Source organism: Dermacentor albipictus, chromosome 5 (genome assembly GCF_038994185.2).
Source record: "Dermacentor albipictus isolate Rhodes 1998 colony chromosome 5, USDA_Dalb.pri_finalv2, whole genome shotgun sequence".
In the NCBI taxonomy this organism is placed as follows: domain Eukaryota; kingdom Metazoa; phylum Arthropoda; class Arachnida; order Ixodida; family Ixodidae; genus Dermacentor; species Dermacentor albipictus.
Window position 1 is genome coordinate 115401021 of NC_091825.1, and position 8714 is coordinate 115409734.

At 42.4% G+C, this 8714-nt stretch overlaps 1 long non-coding RNA gene across 1 annotated transcript; it reads left to right on the forward strand.

The window, feature by feature from the left end:
* Nucleotides 1-252: 252 nt before the first annotated feature.
* LOC135920531 (uncharacterized) lies at nucleotides 253-8002 on the forward strand. Its single transcript, XR_010570275.2, has 4 exons — nucleotides 253-541; nucleotides 2510-2578; nucleotides 3440-3520; nucleotides 5865-8002. It is a non-coding gene; the product is annotated as an uncharacterized lncRNA (long non-coding RNA).
* The last annotated feature ends 712 nt before the right edge of the window (nucleotides 8003-8714 follow it).

Here is an 8714-nt window from a genome sequence, read left to right on the forward strand (position 1 = left end):
GTACGTGCACTCTAAAAACTAGGAAGGGTATCGCAGGAGTGAAGCGGCCGGTTCACTCTTCAAAGCGTCGTTTTACTCTCGCAAGATGTCGAGGAGAGTGAAATGCATTGTTCACTCTCTCACCAAGGAGAGAGTGAAATGTGCTTTTCACTCTCCCCTTCAGAGAGAGAGAGAGTAGTTCTACTCTTGCGGCAATAGAGAACAAAACTTAGCGTAATCTTCTGCTTCAACTGTAGGTGGCTGGCCCCGAACATGGCAATGTATCATTCATGCACGCTCGCTGAGCAAAGAACACATCGTTTTACTTCTAAGAGAACAGGCCGCCGCAGTTCAAAGGAATGCGTAGCGAGCGCTCTACTTTTTCACTCGGAGTTCTCCACCGCGCGCGCGCGCGCTCAAGATCGCGGAACAACACAGCACCGGACAGCGAGCAGCGACGCAGGCCTGCAGCCAGGGGAGATCGTGTATCAGCCATCTCGCGTTGCCACGAAAACACGACAGTCGTTCGTCATGCCTTGGATATAACAACAAATCCTCCACGGTAAGTGAATTCTAACTTAGGTGCACATTCTCCGTATATGTCATGCTATCGCCAGGAAGTCGTCGCTGCGCTTAGCCGACGCGATTGACAAAGGACTAGGCATACGCGCTGTGTCTTTCGATGTCAATCGAAAAAGCCAGTCGTGGCGATAACTGCATGTGATTTTATCACTTTGCCGTTGTCCGTAAGAGCTTTAAAGATCGCAAACGCTGCCAGAACTATGGTATGTTCAATAAGGCGCCAGGCGAGAGGACGTTTAAAATTGTTCGTTCACCAGCCCGTGATTCCGAGCCTATGCGGAGCGTGATTAGCGTGCGTTTTGTGTGTTTGAATTTATTCAGTTTGGCAGTCTACTGTGTACGGAACGCTGTTGAACTAAGGAATCACATAACAGGAGGCGTCGTTTTGCTGGCAGCGTGCTTTTTTTATAAATAAACCGCGCGCTTGACGGTGTTTCGCGCAGGGGGAATCTGCGACCACTGAAGTTACGTGCAGCACCAGTGCTAGTTAGAAACTTTGCCGCAGGCATTCAGCTGCATGCTGCAAGAGGTCAGTTAGGCGCGTTATCTTGAACTTTCTGAAAACGCATGAGGAATCCATGTTTTATGCTGAAAAAAGTATAAACCCCATATATAAGCGATCTTGCGCGCGGCAGCTACAAGCGACGCGATGGAGATGGCTGTCGCGTTCGCTCGTCGCCTACAAGTCGTACTCCGTGCAAGCGACGATATTGAGCAACGCCTCCCCGGTGTTGCCGGCATGAGGGCTGCAATCACGCGTGACGCGTGCTTTAGTAATTTACGTTGATGTATTTTACTATAAAAAGTAGCATAAAATATTTGCGGAGGTCTTGCCGTAGGTTCTTATCCTTGCACGTATAAAAATTGAATTATTCGCTCGTTCCGCGCGACAATCGGTAGTATTTGAGCGATGTACATACATCCAGTTCCGGCTTCGCGCTATTGGCTAGTCGCTCATAGCACTTTCGGGCGACGAGCGACGATTTCTAGATTTCCAGAACCGAGCCATCTGTTCAAGCGACGGCCCGTTTTGTCGCTCGAAGCCGTCATCTCGTCATCGCTCGAGGGCAGTCATCTTAACATGGTATATTTATGTAATGTCTCCGATTGGAAAGTCAAATCAAGTATGCTCTCTGGAGACAAACACATAGCAGCAAGTGTCATTGAAAGGTTAGAAATGTGTTTTAAAAAAGCTGATTAGTTCTGAGAAGTGACTGCTTTTTGTCTTGCCTCTCAACAGATACATCCATGTGATAAAAAAATAGTGGTACAATGAAATTGCATATTTGCTTAGTGACATGATACATACTTGCAATGAGCACGGTGCCTGTGTTTACTATAAACAAACAACAGCCCGTGCTTGGTTAGGTTAGGCCCACTACAACATGCAGGCATGGGTGATTGGCACTTTTTTTTTATTTCTGTGTCGTGAGGTTTATTTACGTGCGTATAGGTGCAATGGCACGCAGTATGGCTAGTACAAAAAAAAAAGGGGGGGGGGGCTCAGATATATGTAGCTCACTGTACACGACACAGGGCAAAGGAAATCCGTGTTCAGCAACTATGTTAAATGCCATGTACGTAAATTTTACAACGCTACTCATTTGAAGCGCGCACAGGTGCATATTGAAGAAAAGTTTTCCAGGGTACATAATTTAGTGCGTCATTTACACTAAGTTTGCTCTAACCACAAGAGATAATGATTTTAATATACTGCACGGAAAAACCTAGAGCGACTTAAATTGTGTGTCAGCTTCGTGTGTATACATAAAGTCATTCCTATGCATTAGGTTTTTCGCGTAATGCATTACCTGTTGACAGCCTATCTTATCATGTGTACTCTGTTTACATTACAGTTGTTTATTAGTTTACTCATTTGTTTTGCAACTTATGAAATGCCGGTGTATATATATTTTCAACATTTGACATAACCCTGTATGTTTTGTAGGGACAACCCAGGACGTGCATTTCTCAGCACCCAGTCAACTGCCAGAAGTGACTCAAACACAGGCCACCAGTAAGTGGACATCAGTTGCAATTTCACATTATGAAGTTGGCTGCTGCTTTGTACTGAGGCTTTTTTTTAATGAGATGGTGGTGTCGTTCTAATGTAAGTTTTGACCACAAAGGTGCGATCATGTCTCACAGAGGCATATATGGTTGCTATTCTCTGCGAGGGACGTGTTCTCGTGTTCGTGAAGCATTTGTGCTTGGCAGTATTGTCGCCCAATGAGTCAGATATAAACACTGTAACTCGCCACTGCCGGCAAGTAGTTGCGAGAAACACAATATATTATGACGCTGTAAAGTTATTTCATTAATTCGAAGGAAAATTTTGCAGCGGGAAAAAAGGTTGCTATTCCAGGTAAACATGTCTTTTTCTCACAAGGTATTTAACCAAACTGGATGCGCGAAATTCGTGACTTATGAATAGATTTTAATTCATCCTTTAGTAATGCTTCTAAAAGAGACTAGAAATAGCATGTGACTACCTCTCCAATCAGCAGATCATACACTTACAGTCATAAGTGGTAGTTCCATGCAGTCTCGCATTTTATAGTACTGCATGAAATTTAAATCAAAGCTAGCACATAAAATGATCAAAAAAACTAACCGCTGTTATAGCTATTTTCCTCAAAGAAAGCTTGTCCTTTATGGGCTGTGTTAATCTGAGCTCTCCACCGATGTTTCAGTAGTGAATCCCTTAGTGAGTGAGAGATTGGGGGCAATTAATCGTGTTAGTCTTTAAATGGTGTCCTAATTATGTGTATTTGTTCCAACAAAGTTGTCTAGATTACTTTATTGTGTAGTGTAACGCTTATGAAACCATCAGCAACTAGTGAGTTACTAACATGCATATGCATTTGTCACTATACAGGTGGCACTCGGCTGTACCACTGCAGTGCTGTGGAAATTGCCAGCACCAGCGGCTTTCCAACAGCTGTTTCACAGCATGTCGGTATGTGCTAATTTATAGTTATGTTGGGATGGGTTAGTATTATGGACTACTGCTACTCTGTATTGTGACAGATCCATATGATAAGTGATGTAATGGGCACAGTGAAAACCTGTGAATGTTTTGCTATGGTGAATAAAAAGGCTGTCCTTATCGTCACTGGAGCAGGGGAGAAGAGCATGCAGGCACTCCTGAATGTACATATATTTCAAAACATGAGAGAGACATATATATATATATATATATATATATATATATATATATATATATATATATATATACACATACAATTAAACTAAAGGCAGGGACATTCCATCTTTCATATTGAATTGACTTGTACAGCGCAAAAATACAACACTGACCACAGAGAAGCCCACATGTTAACAGGTTTGATACACACAATAATTCAACAGATTTGATACTTCAGGTGTGCTATTTTACGCCAGGGGGAAGCGAAAGGGGACAAAACCAGAAAAAAGTGGAGTGGAAAAGAAAGGAATCGTGCCAAAAAGCATGAGAAACATCGTGCAGCCAGGATCGCCAGCAGGACATCTGAAAAGCACTCCGATAAAATTACATACAGGGCAACCTTACGTATTGTTTGTTTCAATCAACTCAGATCACATGCAGCCATTACTGCAATCAAGTTGTTTCCTTATGTCATGAGGGAATGATGTGGGCCCAAAAAACTGTTTAGAGCTGAAGGATTATGTTTCATGCTAGCCTCATTACCTGCTTTTTATCATATTGTTATCAGCTGCTTATGTTAGGGACAAAAAGTAAGAGTACGAGGTCTTTCCTGATTCGCCATTCCACACAACATGTCTTTGTGACTATATGTACATGCAGATGATCCATAGATGAAAAATATTCAGTACAGTAGAATCTCATTACAAGATACACTTGGTTGTAAGAGACATATGAAAATGGTTTGGTTGGTTTTTCGATGTTTGCAACGTTAACAACACTGTACGCAAGAGACACCTTTGTTACTAACGACTTTTTAAGTATTCACTACTTCGAAGGGACACAAGCCAGACACATTCACTTCATGCACCTTGTGTGCTCTGAAGGGCGTAAAGATCACGCAATCCTCACACAAGTCAATTGCGCATGTCTCTTTAGCATGGACTAGAAAAGGAAGGCAACGAGGACAGTGCAGGGCAGAAAGTGTCGACAGTTGAAGCTGACGAGCGTCTAAGAGCACCTCAAAGGCACTGCGAGCAACAAGGCTTGCGAAGTGAAGTGTTTAACTTCCAGAAGTTAGGAAGGAAGCTAGCACAATCTACAGTCACTAAAAAGCTGTGAATGTCTTCTTTAAAGGGCCCCTAAGCCACCGAGGTTGAAATTTATTTGCGGTGTTGCAGTTGTACATGTTAAGGCAACGAACACGTAGCCATGAGAGATTTTCGAAACGGTGCAGTAATAGTGGAGCTACGTGTTTGATTTTTAAAAAGTAGTCCCCGCTCATTTTACTCTTTCATCTGGTACACGCCATCTGGATAGTATCGTCTTTTCCTCGCCTAGTACACCTCCAAATGTTACGGGACAGGCCATCACCAACGAGCTCTGTTGCTGCCGCGCAGGCCCGTCGTCCTGCGAGGGGTGGCGCTAATGCAATACAATGGAACTGTATGGTGACTCTAGTTGAAGAGCCTCATAGGGAGACCCTTCTGTTGGCGTTTCTGTTCTTTGCCCCCATTGGCTGCCCACAATGGCATCGCGAGCAACGCGACGAGGAAGAAGGAGTGTGTATTTGCTTGCAGGCCTTGCCGGCAGTCGTACACTTTCGTTCGACCAATCGACAGCACCGGAAACTGGTGAATCATCAGAGACAGCCTGGTGAAGTCAGGACAAACTGGGGGGTGCAGGATAGGTCCAAAGAGGCGCACGGAGTCGTTTTCTTCATATTGTGGTGCTCCCACAGTGCTACGCACTGTGGCGTTTGGCATCGTCAATTGTGACGGCATTCTGATTTTGATGCGCGTGTTTACTTGAAATGTTCAAAAAATGTCGAAAAGTGGTTTAGGGGCCCTTTAAGCCACCCTGAGCAATTATTCCTTCAGATATATCTAAACATACTTTAGTGATGATGCATAATAAAGTGATCTAGTCTGGCTCCTCAGTGTTTTAAAATTTTTGGTATTGAGAGACATGTTTCCCGTGCCTCTTGAGTATCTCTTCTGACGCTTAACTGTAATGTACACACACAATTGTATAACTCCTCCTGCAAGTATTATTCATTAAGCCTGGTCACTGATGTGCAAAGCTTGTGGTTAAGTTTTGATGTCCGTACTTTTTAGAGCTATGTTTATTAATTCACGCTCTTATTGGTTCTTCGATGCAGGAGGCAATGCCTACGAAATTATTGGCCCTGATGACGAGAGCCCTCAAGGGGCAAACGACATCTCTGTTGCAGAAGTGAGCCCGATACCACCTGAAGTTACCATGACAGGTGGCACGGCAGCAATAGATACAGAGACGGCCATGTCTACTGCAGCTGCAACAGTGTACGAGGCAAGCAGCAGTGTGTCAGCATCAGGAGCAGTGTCAGAAGGAACCGCACCAGGCCTGGTAGAGCAACATGTGTGCTATCACTGTGACTTTTTTTGTAGTGCATACAACTCATTTGCTCAACATACGAAAGCTTTTCACCACGACTGTGAGCCAGTGTTCTTGTGCAGCAAGTGCAAGACTAAGTTAAGTGTTATAACACAGTACAAGCATCACTTTAAGATATGAAAACATATTACAGTTGTTGCCTCCCCAGCCAGCCCACATAGCGACAACAATGTGGAACACATGGTAGGACACACCTCTTCCCCATTAGAAGATAGTAGAGACTGTCAGTGTTGTTGTTAGATTAACTGGTCTTTGTAGGCAACTAGAAGGACAACACAGGTGTCATGAGATTGTTGTTTATGTTGTTGTTGAAGAGGTAAAAAAGAAGTTTGATGCAGCTGAAGTGCCAACTGATATTGAGCAAATCAAGAACAAGCACCTGAAAAAGCAACACTATCGAAATTTGGGTATCTGTGTGCCGCCAACTCTGGTAAGGATGGCATAGGACAGAAGTGTGATGAAAATCACATAGGCACTGCTGTTCCATCACTGGTCACAGTGAGCAGTGACTTGTAGGGCAAGAGAGTCAACTGAAACGAACATTATGGCATAGTGTCATGCTCCCATGTGACCATTTTCCATGTTATTTTGCATGATACAGCTCAACCTCCAGAAACGAGACTGCAAATTGTCTGTAAAAAGCTTTCACAAAAAATTATTCATAACACTATTAACACAGCAGTATCTTCTTTTTTTGTGGGTTCGAGGTTCCCGGGTGTCCATTAATGCAAAAATTGCGGAAAAAAAGAACGTGTGTCGTACTTGCACCTTTTTAACACGTACGAGGGGAACAGAACTTTTCTAGTCATGCATCTTCATCATACTATCAGGTTTTTAAATGCCTTTTATAATTATTATTACCAGTTATATCTGAGTGCATTGTATGCATTTATCAGGTCAGTTGGATCAGATGCCTTATCTGCAAGGGAGCCCTATATTCAAGAAATTTGAATTAATATAGGTACGTTAGAGACACAGTCTTTCAGCACTTTATTGCGTGTGGTTTAAGCATTGCTCAATACTTTTGTGGATGACAGTTTCAACCGGCACAGCACTGCGCTTTGTCACGGTCATGTATCTTCAAAGTGGTGTTTACCATTTGTGTTGATGTGTTTGTGTATTCATAGAGCAAGTTCTTAATTTATTTTTTTCCGCATTCTTGTGCTTGCACTAAGCTTGTATAAGGCAGGTACAAAATGGGCGTCACTATAACGAACTGTTCTGTTGAGCTTACACTTGCAAATAATAGTGTTCAGATGGCCGCACTTCTATGCAGGTGCACCGATAGCTTTGTGTATGTTCTCATGTTTGTATAAAGCTTATATAAGCTAGTTACTAAATGTATGTCACTAAACATTGTGATATTCTTTAAAGAACTGCTTGGTTGGTTTTACACTTGTGAATTAGTATTGAGGCGGTGGTATTTCCATGTAGGCCCACTGCTAGCTTTCTGTGTGCTCACGTGTTCGTATTAAGCTTTTACAAGGGAGTTACAGCATGTACGTAACTAAGCGCTGTGATATTTTTAAAGAACTGCTTTGTTGGTTTTACACCTGTGAGTAATAGTGCTCGGGTGGCACTAGTCATGTGTAGGTACACAGGGACCATTTGTATACATTATGCTCATGTAAAGCAGTTACAAAGTGTATGTCACTAATCACTGTGATATTTGTTGAAGAATTGCTGTGATGGTTTTACACTTGTGAATAATAGTGGTCAGGATACAGTACTTGCGATGTATAGTTGAATTTATACAGTGCCAAGACATGGGCTGTATACGTACCAAAAGAAATGTATGTCATTATATTGTTGTGATTATTACTGCTTGGATTTTATTAAACTCTAATAAAATTTTTTCTTGTATCTATTGAGGTATGGCAATTTGTCATGCAACCAAACTGAGGACCTGAACTTGTGCATACAAATAAACAGCTAATTTAAGAGTATACTGCTCATATTCTGCGAAACCAGTTTAACAAATCTTGTACTACAATGCTGAAAAAATGACAGAGCTGTCAGGGATGCACTGGCTGAAGGACTGCTCCACACTGGAGTTGGTAATGTTGCCTTTATTAAAGTAGAACAGTAAGTGAGCTTCTGTTAAAAATGTGACAGTCAATACAGAAACATAAAGCAGACGAGCAGATGTGGCACATTTTTTTCAGGGCCCTCCATGCCTACTACTGCATTTCTAGTCTTCCTGTGCTCTTCGTATAAGCCCCGGTTCAGCCAAGGTTTTTACTCCATGACAGTTGTTCTACTGGGTTCGTAGCAATATTGAAGAAAAAGATGCAATGGTTTTCAAGAACTTTCGAGGCCCCGACACAGTAACTTCAAGGATCTCGTGCGATTTTTTTAGTAGTTTGGACAGGCGATAACTTGTTCAACAACATTGTTAATTTTAATGCAAACAAAAAAATACAAAACATCGCAATTCACTGATTTCAAAAATTTGAAAGACTGCTAATTTGCCTTTCATGCACACAAGGAAGCATTTCAAGAAAGCGCTCAGTTTTTCTGCAATAGCACAATTAACTACTTGGACCTGCAACATTTGCAGTTTTTGAATACTGTT